A 15,676-nucleotide genomic window follows, 5' to 3' on the forward strand; every position below is an offset into this window, starting at 1 on the left:
AAGTAGGCTTTTTTTTTTTTAAAATCACACTTCAAAAGAAACGTTGAACTATTTGAAAAATTCCATAGTTTAGTTCACCTTGCTCAAGGCATTGCTGAAATGCTGCATAAGATGGTTACTAACGTCTCTTTTATACGTGGCACCACAGTGAAAGTCTGAACCTCATGCCCCATCATTACAGATCAGAACTAGATGCCATTTTGGCCGTGAAAGTTTTCAGTCCTTGAATGAGTGAGATAGTTTCTCTACTTCCTCGAAAACCACAGACATTATTTAAGAAAAAAAATTTTTTTAAGAATTAAGTTGAGATTAGTCCAGTTAATAAGGTGTTTCAGTGTCTTATCCTTTTCCCCAGCCTTACTGTTTATTAGTCTATGATAGGCTAGATATAGACAATCAGATTTTATTTGCTGTATTAAGATGATTCTTACAAATAGTACTTTCATCTTTATCACTCCTTATTAATCCTTTTTCAGTCCTTCAGACTATCATTCTTATTTGAGCCATCCAGGATGTTTCATGTCACCAAAACCAGGTTGAAGAAGTAGCTGAAGATCCTGGCACATGACACGTTTGACAAGAGTAAAATATCTAGGCCTTCTATACATTGTTACTTAAATAAATCATGATGTTTGGGGCCCTGCTCAAATTCTCTTATATAATAATTCTTTTTTATCTTAATGTGTTTTGAAAAAATAATTTTTAAGATCTGGGATTAGGATTAATCTGTTTTAAATCAAGTAATTTAGTAACAATTATACAACAGTAATTGTTGTACATTTGTCCTGGCGTTGGAAAATACTACTTTCTATTAAGTTTTTTAACATAAACATCTGTTATGAATGGTTATCATAAAAGCTAAACAATAAACAGTGCATGAACATCAGTTTTCCTAGCCTTATATTAGAAGCTGTTTAGATACCAGTACCAGTCTAATAAAAGAAGCTGGAATCTCCACTACAGACCACTTCTGTAATGTAAGGTAATAAAATATTTTTCCAAATCTTTATAAGGACAAAAATGTAGAAATGGTGAACTTAGTATTGACTTTGTTCATTCAAAAATCAATAATGCTTTCTTGTAAATCGGGAAATTCTAACCATAGTATATTCGTTTAAAACATATTAAGTCAGCCTTGAATTTAGCTTTAAAAAATGAAACTTTCACAAGCTTAATTTTAGTAGTTTATAATTTCACCTTTCCTTTATATGATTTAAAAACATTATTTCACTTGCTTTCAACTTACTTTCACATACTTAACCATTACTATCTCTCTTAGCCATATAATTCAGCATTAGTAGTCTTTCTCATCTAAATGGATTTCTCCCATCTTTGGAGATGGTTGCATGTTCTGGCATAGGACAAAAAAGGGCCTATATCTTTGATTTCCTAGAATAGTGATGTATCTTGATGCAAAATATCCAGTTAGCTCATAGCTCTCTTGATTTCAAATAGACCAGGTATTTTAGAATGAATTATACCACCTGACTTTCATGGTTACATTGAAGCTTTTAGAATCAGTTTTTCTTGGAAAAATATACTTTCCTGATATTTTTCTTGGTTCAGAAAATATCTTGAAGAGGGAATGGAAAGCTTTCAAAAGTTTATTGAATATCAAATTGCTCCATAAAACAATGATTTAATGATGATGTTTCAATAATTTGTAAATACATATTTATATTTATCTTAAAAGTACCTGCATTTATAGAAAACAAGAAGCAAGAGTGCTTGACAAAATGAAATTGAACTTTAATACAAGTATTAATATATAAATGGTTCATGTAGTTCAGTGAATCTGAAATTTCAGTTAATTCATTCACATTAATTACCTTTATAGTAGCCTTCCCATTTGGGGAGAAGCGAGGGGGTGAATAAATAGCTTTACTGTCTTTTAAGAAATGCAGCAAGGATTCTACCTACGCAGGGAGGTATAGTAAAATGTTCTGATCATGGGCTTAAGAAACATTTTGCACTGCTTTGATCATGATGTCTTTGTACAGATGATCTATGATAAAGGGGAAATAAGATCAGTACAAATAAATAAGATTCAGAGATAATTCAGATAATCTTTTTAAGTCAATAGTTTCAGTGTTCTGTGTTCCTTTATGAGATGATCAGTCAGGTGCGGCCACAGAAAGAAACACAGGAGAGGCTGAGGAAAATAAAATTTTCCATCCCTATTCACTATTCTCAAAGAAAGACAAACACACAAACTGAAAAGAAGTATTTGTTTAAATATTTTAAGGACTTTTTTGGACTACAATTTGAAATGACAGTAAGGTTCCAGTAAGATAAGTATGGATGAATCTTAATCCATCTAACGCTTCACAGTAAATGATTAAGCATGAGAGAGTTAGAGACCATTTGATTTTCAGAAGTAATAATTTAATAATCAGAAGCAATTGAGGAGGACATTTAGGCTAAGTGAAATAAACCAGACACAGAAAGATACTGCATGATCTCACTTATATGTGGAATCTGAAATTGTCAAACACATAGAAGCAGAGAGGAGGATGGTTACCAGGGGTTGGGGAGAGGGGGAAATGGGGAGGTGTTTTTCAAAGGTACAAAATTTCAGTTATGAAAAATAAATTAGTTCTGGAGATCTAATGTAAAAAAAGTGAACAGAAAATGTACAAAAATAATAAGGTAGGAGCATATTTACACAAAATTTGTCAATATTGAACAAAAGATATGACAATTGAAGTTATTATGTCAGTTGATCAAGTACTGATAAATATATCAAGCCAGATTATGTATGTGTCTGGAATAATATGATTATAAGTGACACTGCAAAATGATAAGATAAGGAATGATTATTAAATGAATGATACTAGGACACTTTGCTATTTTGGAAGTTAAGTTTAGATTCTTACTGTTACCAACTTCTGATGTGATAGAAATAGGTGTGCTGATCTTTGTATCTCTTTGGGCTGTCAAACTGTTTAAACATTAAAGAAAAAGAAGAAATAAACATATCTATATCATGTCTGTCTGTCGAAGCAACTGAAAATTGGGACTATCTTTTATCTCTAAAAGTAGAGATTTTGTTCTGTGATCTTTTGTAAGATGGTCAGTCAGGTGTGGCCACAAGAAGAGACATAGGAGATGCTCAGGGCATGTTAATTAGACTCAGGCCCCCAGGGAGGGAGTTGCTTGTAAGTCATCCAGGGTCAAGGGGAAGCACCAGGTTTAAGTCAGGGGGCAGAAGACAAGAGCAAGGAAAAAGTTGAGCCCAGAGCCTGTATTGGGGTTTCTGCAGGAAAGGCAAGGCAAGGTGGGTTAAACATTTTAGAACAGTCCAGTTTGAATAATTCTGGCAGGCTGTGGCCATAGGGGTGGTCTCTGGTTGCCTGTTTACCTGGCCCTGGGATGATTCAGAGCAGGAGAAATATTGGCTTTGTTGTGCGAGTTAGAGAAGGAGGAAGTTGGGTTATAGACTTGGGATTCGTTGGTTTGCATATAAAAGGCATGTTTGTGGTCAAGTTCTTAATTTTCTTTGGAATTTAGCTAGCCCTGGAAGGAGTGGTCTTTCCCTGGGTCTGTAAGGTTCCACATGGCAGAGCATAAAAAATACAGAGAAAATAAGAAAATATAGTTACCATAACTGGCCCAGTGATGAATAGATGCCACAAAGATAAATACAGAATGTAAGAAAACACAGAACAAATGGATATCCTGTATTAATCTATAAATTCTCTTTAAAAAGAAGTAGATAAAGAGTAACTGTCAGGCCAGGTTTCACCATCCCATTTTATCTACATCCATTTATAGGAAGGATTTTGGGAATTCCTGTTCATTTTTTCTCTCTCAGTGTTAATATGGGCCCATGAAACTATGGACTTTGATGGAAATTTTATTAAAAATTGCAGATATATCAGTAATAATCTTATACTGTGCAGTCTCTTGTGATATTTTCCCATAGCTAATGTATATGTATGCATATTGTATATATATGTATACATACATATAAACTTAATGCATACATATAGGAAAGACAACATAGAATTCTCATTAGCCTCACTGATTTTTCTCCCTAGCCTTTCACACATGGATTAGTGGTTATTTAATATTGGTCTGACTTTCTAATTACATATTCCTTTCTGATAAATCATTACAGCTATTTTATATTATGTGAATAAAGGTACAAGAGTTCACCTTTGATTATTTTGGATAAGGCCTGCACAAGAAAACACACTCTATTGTTTGGATTTTGTTATATTTTCAAGAAGCTAAGATTTTTAAAAAACGTAATATTCCCAAGGAATTCAGTGTTGGCTGAACATTCAAATTGAAAACCAAGTAAAAGAATTTTATATAAATATGAGAAAGCCAGTCAAAATAAAGAGCAATGCACATTTATCAAATGCTGAGAATGTGTTTGGAGACTTCTTAAATCTTGTTCATTTTTGTTCACCTGAATTATATACAAAACTCCCCTTAATATTAGTAAGCATTTGGATATAAATGGGGTTTGAAAGGAAATAGCCTAAGGAAGAGATTCATTGCAGACAACTTCTATACTGCACGTGACTATTCTGTGAATTAAATCAAGCTTTTGAAAAAGTTTGTCAGAAGCTTACATTTCCACTGAATGTAATAGTTAACCACATAATATACAAAATTTAGTGATTGCTCCAAATTCCCTTTGGCAACTTTAGCTTCTAGTGCTAGTGGCTTTTTTTGGGGAAAGTCCATAGAATTCTGTGATCTATTTATAATGCAGCTAAACAAATAAATTGATTAAATTTCCATAAGAGCCAGGTTCTGAATCAGGGTAGCAATGAATAAAAATAAGATACAGTTATGGCTTATAATTAAAATTTAGAATACTCTCTGTTTAGACTCCTTGGTTTAATCCCATTAAAGGCTAATATAGTACATTTCTTTATGATGTTCTTCAATATGAGCAGTTAAAATTTGCTCAAAAAATTTCTTTTAACCAAATTGACTCTTAGGATGCAAAAATTTCTCTTCAACTTGTTTCTGCCAGTTTGAATTTTGTATCAAAAATATAAGGGAAAAATATCTTGATGCTGTAAAGCAGAAAACATCAGGCTAAATGAATAATTTTCACATTTTAATTCCAGATAGTGTGGAAGTCTTTATAGCTACGCATTAGAACTCAAATTCTTCCTTGTACAGACCATTGACTGATTTGAAAGTTCTGTGTGGGAATCAAAAGAGATTTGAGGACATGTTTTCAAATGTAAATATATATTTTATAATCAGCACTGCTGATAATGCTCTGAAATTTTAACCAGCAAATGATTTCTCCCTTGTAAATTGAATTAGTTGCTTCAAAATTAGACATAACCAATGCCGCAGACATTTTTATCCTTGGTATATTGGCAAAAATTTATGGAAAGCTTAGCCATTGTGATACAAAACCATTACAGAAATCCTTCCTTTTGCCTAGTGTTTATAGGGTATTATTTCTGGGATTTTCATTATCTTTGGCAAGCAGAATTTTATGACAGCACAATTTCTACCTTTTTCCTCATTTAGTCATAGTTCTAAAATAGGTACTATTCTTGTAGAGGTTGAAGGTTGCATATCTTTTATGCCCAGAAATTTTTGAAAAAGCCTTAAAAATCATTTTTTTTCTGTAATGATTATCAGGATCTTATTCATTAAAAACTGTTAACATCTATTGTGGTTGTTCTCTCGTTTGGAGGAATCAGATTACCCTGATATAACTGGTTCCTTAAATGTCCTTGTAACTAAGTAGTTAGCAACATTTGTATGCCTATCATGTTGAACAGTGTTGCAATTCTTCAATTAAACTAATTTCAGGTATTTCAGCATCTGTCAGGGTGATTGTCAGGGAACATACTTATTTATCATGTCCAAATTAGAGGTGATTAGACCATGAAGAATTTGAAATAGTCATTGATAATCAAGATGATATGTTCAAATCAACATACAAGTCTAATTTTTTATGTACATGACTATAATAAAAGTAAAATTTTAATGTGTTTGATCAATGTTTTAGAACATTTAATACAAAGTAATTTGTATTTTTCAACTAGTGTAGACATCTGCCAAAATTTGAAATTAACTTCAAAGCCAACTTAGAATAAATGTTTAAACTATTTTGTCTAAGAGAAAAACACTTGGAAAAAGGTGCAAGCACAACATAGCTCTGGGTGTGATTAGTTATCTAATATGTTCCTATTAGAGAAAAAAGAAAACCTGGGTTGACTGAGCTAAGTGAAAGTATTAGCATGTCATTGTTGAAATTTATACTTCTCTTTCAAACTTTTCCTTTCCTAGATTCAATTTTTTTACAAATTGAATATAGATAATTTCTACTTCTGGATTTTATATGTTATAAAACTTCTTTCCATCATCCAGATGTCGTATAGATCAGATAAGTTGGGTTAGAGGAGTGGTCCAGTGTCATGGACCGGTTCTTTCCTAATAGCACTTGGGGCGGAGCAGTGATACCAATCCAAGTAAACAGCATGATGACTGGTTTTTAAAAGTTCTCCAAAAGTTCTTTTACTAGCATCCATGCATTTTTCAGAATATTGTTGCATCTGTGATCTCATTTCTTTCTCAGCCCCCCATATCTCTATGATGTACATAAGGCAGGCAGCATTATTTCCAGAAAATATGATCAACAAGTTAAAGCTCAGTTGGGCATTTGACCATCGTGCAAGAAGTTAGTGGCAAAACCAGGACTAGAACTCAGATGTCTTAAATCTTAAGTTGGTCAACATTTCTCTGCTACTCTGTGAGACGGCAGAGTTCCCTTATAATTTCCTTAGGTGAGGCTGCACCTGTACTTTCCAAAACAGTTTCCTTCTGTAGTCCCTTGTTCACTCACTCACTTATTTATTCATTCAGATATTTATTGAAGACATACGGTATATGCCACTGAGTGCTGAGGAAGTCTTGCCTCAGCTGATTTCAGTTCCCCATTAAGCCTGGTACTTCCTTGATAAGAACTTTGAAGGGATGATTGTTATATTTTTGGAGTATTGTTATTGCTGAGACTCCAAGAATTGATAAGTAGGACTTTAGTTCTTAAAAACAAGAAATTCCTAAAGCTTTGAACAATTTGATGTAATTTTCTTTAAAAAATATAGAGGCTAAGGTTTCAACTGCTCACCATCCTGAGTGAATGGTCCTTTCCATTCTCCACAGAATTAACCTCTGTTTTCAGTTTGGAGAGTATGCTTCCAGATCTGGCATGTATCCATAGATAATACATGACACCGTGTTTCCCAAAATGGCTTCATTCTGTTGCTTTATAAACTGCCTTTAATTTAAGCAGTATGTTTTGGAAATCCATACATGTTGGATGATTGTTCTACTACATTGTTAATCTGTTGGATATTCCATAGTCTATGTCACTATTTCCTATTACGGGCATTTAGATTATCTTCAGTTTTTTTTTTCTCTTTATAAACAATGTTGCAGTAAAATATTTATAATTTACTTTGGAATAGCTATGGAGATACCTAACTGCATTAAAAATTTTAATAGATGCTGAGAACATTAACCTACAAATTGGCTGACCCAATTTTTGTGCACCTTTGAAATTCTTTTAACCCACACCTTCTCCCAAATGTGATATTATATAAAAAGTTGGGTTTTACTAAGCTAATGGATGAAAAACAATTTCTGATATTTAAAAAATTTATATTTCTTTAGAATATTCTTATGCAGCCTACGAGATTTTTTTTGTTAACCCTTGTCTTCTTCCAAACATGGAATTATAAAAAATTTGTCTTGCCAACTTAATGGATAAAAAATGTCATTATTTAAAAAAAAGATTTCCTTAGAATATTTTTTTAAGTTATTGTCCATTTCTTCTTCTGAGTTACATATTCATATTGTTTGTGTACATAAAAAAGAGTATTTTCATTGTAGATTCATACAGAATTTATATAGAGTCTAATTATCTATTAATTACATTATACATTTTATTTTCAAGGTTTTGCCTCTATTTGTGGCATTCTTTCTATGGAAGTGCTTTATTGTGAGGTAGTCAAATTTAATAATCTTTTCATCTGTCAATTTTTGCTTTTTGTGTTTTACTCAAGTTCATAAATATATTTTTCCTACATGTATAGTGATTTAAAATATTTCTTGATTTTTGACTTAAGTAGACATTTTTTGTTAGTGCTTTATTATGTCAAACCTAATGACTTTTTAAAAAACTAGCCATTTTATTTTGGAACAAATTGAGATTGACAGAAGATATAAAGATACAGAGTCCCCATATACTCTTCACCCAGTTTCCTCTAATATTAACATCATAAGTGGTACATTTGTCAAAACTAATAAATTAACATTGGTGTATTCATTTCAACTATATTACAATAAGGTTTCACCAGTTTATCCACTTAGGCTCTTTTTCTGTTCTGGGATCTCATCCAGGATGCCACATTGCATTTAGTATTCATGTCTCCCTAGTCTCTTCTGGTGTGTAATAGTTTTTCTCTTTCCTTGTTTTTCATGACCTTGATAGTTTGAAGAGAATTAGCCAGATATTTTCTAGAATGTCCCTCAATTTAGGTTTTCTGCTATTTTTCTCATAATAGACTGGGGTTGTGTGGTTTGGGGAGATTACCACAGAGGTGAAGTGCTTTCCTCATTATATTATATCAGGCAGTACATGATATCAACATGACTTATCCCTGGTGATGTTAACCTTGATCACTTGATTAAAGTAATGTCTGCCAGGTTTCTCCATTGTAAAGTTACTATTTTATCTCTCCGTACTCTATTCTTTAGAAGCAAGTCATTAAGTCCAGTTCCTACTCAAGGAAAGAAGAAGCTCCAGCTCTTAGGAGGAGGAAAGTGTCTACATACATTTTTTGAAATTCTTCTGTAAGAAAGCTTTATCCCTTCCCTTCCATTTATCTACTTATCCAATCATTTATTTATACCAATATGGACTAATGCATATTTATTTTATTCATTGGGTTATAATCTGATACTGTGTTTATTTATTTTTTTGCTCTAGTTGTTTCAGTTTTGGCATTGGGAACTTTCAGATTGGCTCCTAATAACTATTTTTTATTGTTTCTTTGAAGGATCATTTTGACTTAGAAGGAAAAGATATATATGAAATGGATTTTTAAAAACTCAAAAGTAATAACATATACAAATATATTTATTTTTCCAACATATTGACCTTTTGCTTTTGAAAAACCTAGGACTTAAAGTGATATAGGACATTTCACTTTTCAGGATTCTTTTATATTTTTACAAGTCTCTGTGTAAAGTTGTTTTAACTTGTTTCAACTTATTACTGTCTAATTATATTTTAGTGGCAGAGTGTTAAATAGTGAATGAGTTTTCCACTATAAAGGTTGGTAAATTATTTTTTATTTTTTTAAATTGAAGTACAGTTGATTACGATGTGTCAGTTTCTGATGTACAGCACAATGTCCCAGTCATGCATATACATATATGTATTTGTTTTCATATTTTTAGTAAAGGTTATTGTAAGATATTGAACATAGTTCCCTGTGTTATACAGAAGAAACTTTTTAAAATCTATTTTTTATATATGGTGGCTAACATTTGTAAATCTCAAATATATCTCCCCCTGCCTTCCCTGGTAACCATAAGATTGTTTACTATGTCTGCAAGTCTGTTTCTGTTTTGTAGATGAGTTAATACTGTCCTTTTTTTTTTTTTCAAATTTCACATATAAATGATATCATCTGGTATTTTTCTTTCTGGCTTACTTCACTTAGCATGACCATCTATGGGTCCATCCATGTTGCTGCAAATGGCATTATTTTATTCTTTTTTATGGCTGAGTAGTATTCCATTGTATAAATATACCACAACTTTAAAGGGTGGTAAATTAAATTAAAACTTTTACAAACAGAAAATATAGGAAACACTGTTGCTTATCAATTGCAAAATTTTGTTTTTAAATAAGTGAAAATGTGTAGAATATATTAAAACAAAAGTGACCATTAATCAACAATTATTTTTTAAGAATTTTTGAAAATCTCTCATCTTTGAAACTGCATTATAGTATGTAAAATAGGTGTATAACTCATGTAAAATTGAGTAACATATTTTTGCATAAAATTGATAACTTTGAAATACTGTTTGGTATGTGAGTCACCTGTCATTCAAGAATTCCTAACTTAATGCTAATATTTAAGCCAACAGAACCTAGGCCTCAGAATTAGAACACTCTTTTGTAAGGATTTTTTAAAAAATGTAATTTGCTTTATAAATACATTGCTATATTATGAAATGTATGTGTATTCTGAGTTAATGTGGGTGTCTATTTTATTAATTTCATATGATGAAAGCCAAAACTCACTTAAAATAAAAATCAAGAATGTTTTGGGCTTAAAAATTGGTGTCCCGAACATGAAAAATGTATATTGTATGATCAAATTTACAAAGATTTATAATTTGCCAGATTCTATGAGATAACATTTCAGACAATATTCAAGTATTTGATGACTTCTCTCTCTACTTCAAACAGTAAATATATCACATTAAAATGTTGTCTACTGAGTGTAGCAAGCTATAATAATAAAATCAACAATAAATTTGCAGCATATAGATATAATGATGTTCCCTTCTGAATATTTTTTGTCATTAATAAATCTATATGCTAACCTAATTGAACCTAATTAAATTGAAATAGGAAATTATAATAGAACTGGGACCAAGATTCAATCCTCTGGGCAATGACAGTAAATGACAGAGTATTTCCCTTGTTAATAACATGCCTTTTTTTTCTGTTTACGGTGAGCTCGTGCCATAATTTTTTATATATTTTTTCTTTCCCTGTTTTGAATTAAGCAGGCTGGGAAAACACCCTTTATGCTAACGTCTAGACTAGAACCTGAGGACCAGAGATGGATATGTTTCAAGGATTTCATGAATCACTTGAAATTGGAGGCACAGTGCTTTGCTTTGTGAGGTGCCTTGTATACGTATGTGAGCAGAGAGCTGCCATCAGATTATAAAAAGAGCCCATAAACAAGATTACACTGTATAGCACAGGGAAATATACACAAAATGTTATGATAAATCACAGAGAAAAAAATGTGACAATGAGTGTGTATACGTCCATGAATGACTGAAAAATTGTGCTGAACACTGGAAATTTGACACAACACTGTAAAATGATTATGAATCAATAAAAAATGTAAAAAAAAAAAAGAGCCCATAATCCCCCCAAATTTAAGAATTACTTACTGCTTCAGGTAGATTGGCAAAAAGTTGTTATTTTGAGAGATTCTTGGTAGCATTTATAATATAACCATGGGACCAGGATGGATAAGAATTGTGTGGTTTTTAGATATTAACTGGCTTGTTAATTTAGGAGATAGTCACTCTCCTCAACATATGTTTACATTTCTTCTAGGCTGTTTAATTTGTTAGCATATATTATTTATAGTAATATCTTATGATCCTATGTGTTTCTGTAGTATCAGTTGTAATGTCTCCTCTTTTTTTCCTGATTTTATTTATTTGAGTCTTCTCTCTTTATTTCTTGCTTAGTCTGGCTAAAGTTTTGTCAATTTTATTTATCTTTTCAAATAGACAGCTCTTAGTATTGTTGATCTTTTCTGTTATTTTTTGGTTCTAAACATATGTTTATAGATTCCTTTGCCATCTCTGCAAAGATTTACAGTTCTTAGTTGGTCTTTTGGGGAAATTTTTAGCAGTTATATTTTAGAATATTGCCTCTTCTGTTTTTAATTTCCTATCCTGGAATTTCCTTTCAGTTTAAGTTAGACCATCTCACCATGTCTTTGATATCTCTTATTTTTTCTCTTGTATTTTCTATAGGTTGCCTCTATCCTTTTTTTCTAGATAATTTCTTCCGACCTCTCCCTAATTCATTGAAGTATTAGTTTCACTCATGATAGGTTTTAGTTCTATATTTAATTCTGTCTAGTTGATTCTTTCATAAATATGTAGTGTTCCTTTTTATAGTTTTAGTTCCTTGCTGAAAAATATTAACTTTGACTTTTATTGCTGTAACTATAGTAAGTGCAATTAAAAAAAAAATTCTGTCTCTGATAATTCTTTTCCATGATGGGGAGCTGGTGGGTCTGTCACAAATTATTTATGGTGGTTCTTATTCATGTTATTATAGCTCCTCTCTTGTTTGGTTAGGTTTGCTCACATGTTGAATATTGTGTTTGTAAAATTATTCATAGAAATAATTTAAGGTCTTGGATGATGTTATAAAACAGATTTTTTTTCCTCTACTGCTACTAGGCACCCAGGGAACCAGCAACTCTGGATCATCTTAATCAAGTTTCAGTGTGTGAGATTTTTCTGTGCCATTCAGATAACTTAGTGCTTGACTAAAGTCAATGTAAAGGCTGTTTTACTTCCAGTTTATTTTTACATCTTTGTTACAGCCTTTTGACATCTCAGTCACAACTACAACTCCTCTAGATTTTGCTCCCTAATTCTGAGAAGCTGTCAGAAATACAGTTCAGTCTTTTAACCAGATTGAATCAGCTCAGAGCAGCAAGCAGCCCCTAACCTGTACTCACCTCTTTGGTTTTCAGAAAGCCTACTTTTGCCCAGTAATTCCTTACTGTTTGATTAACTCTTCTGTGCTTTTAGAAAGATTTTAGTTATAGTTCACACAGATTTTTTTTTTAAGTTCATATACTTGATTTTAGAGTTATCTGTGGGAGGGTTGGTCTGAATTACCTAGTCCACTGTTATCAGAAGTTTAAGTCCCTCTATAATGCCTGTTTACATTGAAATTCAAAATATATCTCTAGGTGGTTCTTTGAAGGAAAACATTAACTTATAATTAAATTTTTAGTCTGTATTTAAAATGAAAAAACAAATCTCCATGGCTATTTTTCGCTGCTTGTTTGTTAGTTCAACTTGAGACCTATTCTTACTCAGAATGGCTGAGTTGTTGATGAGTCCTTGTAATTTTAAAGCCTTATAGGAATCTACATTTCTGATAAGTAATTAACTTTTAAGGCAAAACATTAGTGAGTATATGGATGATCATGCTGTTTTGATAGAAATAAAATTTATTCCATGTTTAAATCTTTGAGGTAGATTTGAAATCTCTTTTGCTCTGAAACTTTTGAAAGATGAAATAATGTTATGTCAGAAAATAGCATTACGGTAATTAGATTATGTCTACTAAGTAAATTTAAATGGTTAGTTCTTGTCTAAGGTGTAAAATTTGACTTTACATCTTCATTTGACTGCAATCATCCATGTGCATTGTAACTAAAATGTTAGTCATGGTAAAATACTATAAAAATGTGTTTAATTACGTATTTAAGTTTTTAAATTAAAATTATTATTTACTTTTTAAGTTTTATAAGTATAGGAGCAATAAGTAAGAGTGAAGGAAATATTTCCTTAGTTGATATTTGAGAGAATCCTATTCATTAGTTTTTAGAGGAAGAGTTATCTTTAAATATAACTTCACCATTTATTGCCAAGTATGGTGCTCCTTTGTTCCCTCTCTTGGGTCATGTGATTACTGTATGTTTAGATTTTAATCGGGTCTTAAGTGATCACAACACTAATCTTCATTAGCAGAAGTGATTCTACTCATGATCATATGGGGCAAAAGCAAGCCAGTGGGCAGTATTTTGGGTAGGAAGCGATTTCAGTATTGCTCAAGTTGCTTTGCTCATAGAACTTCCGTACATAATGTACTTACAATGGGGACCAATGAGTAGGGAACCAAGCAGGGCATACAGAGAAAAGTTCAGCAAGGGATCAAGTGATCATAATTTGAAAAATGCCTAGTTGTTAAATTTTTAGGCATCAAGAAAATATTTACCATTTCAAACATTCTAAAACCCAGTTAGCTTTTTAATAATAAAACATTTGCCTTTTTGGTTTTTTTTTCTTTTTTCTGTTTAGAAAAAATATTGAGCAAAAATGTTTCAGTTCAATTTTGCAGATCCTAGAGGTGTGAGGAGGGCTTCTAGAATGAGGTACTATAACAGCAACCTAAATCTTTACAGGGAAAAAGGAGAAGATAATGGTTTAAGAGATTTGAAGGAGGGACTTGAGGGAAATTTGTAGCAAATACGAAGGAGAAATGTTTAAAGACAGCAATCGATAGTGCAATAATTAGAAAAAGCATATGACAGAGCAAGAAGAGTGGAGAAATTAGGGCAGATTTATGTGTCATTTTTGCAGAGGGCTAGAGAAGGATAAAGAATAACAGAGGCAGGGTGGGGGGTGGGAAGAGATAGACTGGGATTTCAAAATTGTAGAATAGATAAACAAGATTATACTGTAAAGCACAGGGAGATATATACAAGATCTCATGGTAACTCAGAGAAAAAAATGTGACAATGAATATATATATGTTCATGTATAACTGAAAAATTGTGCTCTACACTGGAATTTGACACAACATTGTAAAATGATTATAAATCAATAAAAAATGTTAAAAAAAAAGAATAACAGTGGCAAAGGAATATGCCAGGAGGTCCTTCAGGTGACAATGTGTCGACGTGAATCTCCTTTTTCAGGATTACAAGAAAAGAAAGGACAGTGTAGACTGTGAATTGAGTAACTGATGGAAGTAACTAGATGTTTGTAAAAAATAGGGCTTTGTCACTGTTAGAGGACAGCTACAGTCAGAGCTACAGATGATTCCTTTTCTTTTTCTGCCCTTGGCTTCTCTCTGAAGTGCTGTGGAAAAGAATATTGTGGAAAAGGTGGGAGAGGAGGCATCAGAAGGCCAAGATCTAGTCTTCATTCTCTAAATGAGTGACAAGTGAACCTCTGAATGGTAGTTTCCATAGCTATAAAGTGGAAATAATAATAAAACTATCCCACTATCGCATGGGGTGTTTTAGTATAAGGGAGCAGTATGTTAGAGAGTCTCAGAGACCTAAGTGTAAATCCTGGCACTCCCCTCCCCCCTTTTGTCTAGTTACTTAATCTACCTGATTAGAAATATTCTTATTTATACACTGAGATACAATAACTCCACTTTGCAGGATTGTGAGAATTAAACGTGGCACTATTTGTGAAGAATCTAGTGGGATGCCTGGCACACAGTAGGTGATAAAGAGGAGCCCCTTCCTTTACATAGTGGCATTAGAAATCTGCTCCATGGCTGTTGGTCAATTTGTATAGTTTTATTTCTTTACTCATTATACCTATCTCATGTGCATTATGATGTATTTTGGTTTTATGTTCCTTGTAGCTTATATGCCATATACTGTAGTTATCTGTATATTTGTGACTCTGCCAGTAAACGCTAAGCTGCTAAAGGATGGGAACCCATCCTGTTCACTTTATATTCTCCATTGTTCATAAATCATAGGCAGTTGTCAATAAATATTCACTATGTTAGAAGGGTCACTATTAGCTTCTGAATGAAGCTTCTGTACTTGGTATTGACTCTAAAGAATGGTTAACATCTATAATATGTAACAATGGTTATTTAGAAATTCAAGCATTTTATTTATGCATCTACTCTTGGATTTTGTCCTCACACACACGCATGTAAGCAGTTGTCTTCAGTTGACAGTTGAATAGGTGCTGGGACTCTTTTTAATGTTGCTGCTTCAGGTCTCTCATCTCTAGATCCTCTTGTAAAGGGTTCACTTCATTATGTCAGGCTTTCCCAGAAAAATCTGCCTTTTGATTAATTTATTATTAATTAGGGACCTTAATTACATGCACAAAATCCCTTTACATTTGCCACATA

General features: G+C 32.3%; 1 long non-coding RNA gene across 1 annotated transcript in view; it reads left to right on the top strand.

Annotated features, from left to right (window-relative positions):
- The window catches only part of LOC140696378 (uncharacterized), a 36,286-nt gene extending 21,273 nt beyond the window's left edge, over positions 1-15,013 (top strand). Inside the window, exon 3 of the long non-coding RNA XR_012072618.1 lies at positions 14,961-15,013. This is a non-coding gene — a long non-coding RNA (uncharacterized lncRNA). The remainder of the gene's footprint in view (positions 1-14,960) is intronic.
- The last annotated feature ends 663 nt before the right edge of the window (positions 15,014-15,676 follow it).

Source organism: Vicugna pacos, chromosome 5, assembly GCF_048564905.1.
Source record: "Vicugna pacos chromosome 5, VicPac4, whole genome shotgun sequence".
Taxonomy (NCBI): Eukaryota; Metazoa; Chordata; class Mammalia; order Artiodactyla; family Camelidae; genus Vicugna; species Vicugna pacos.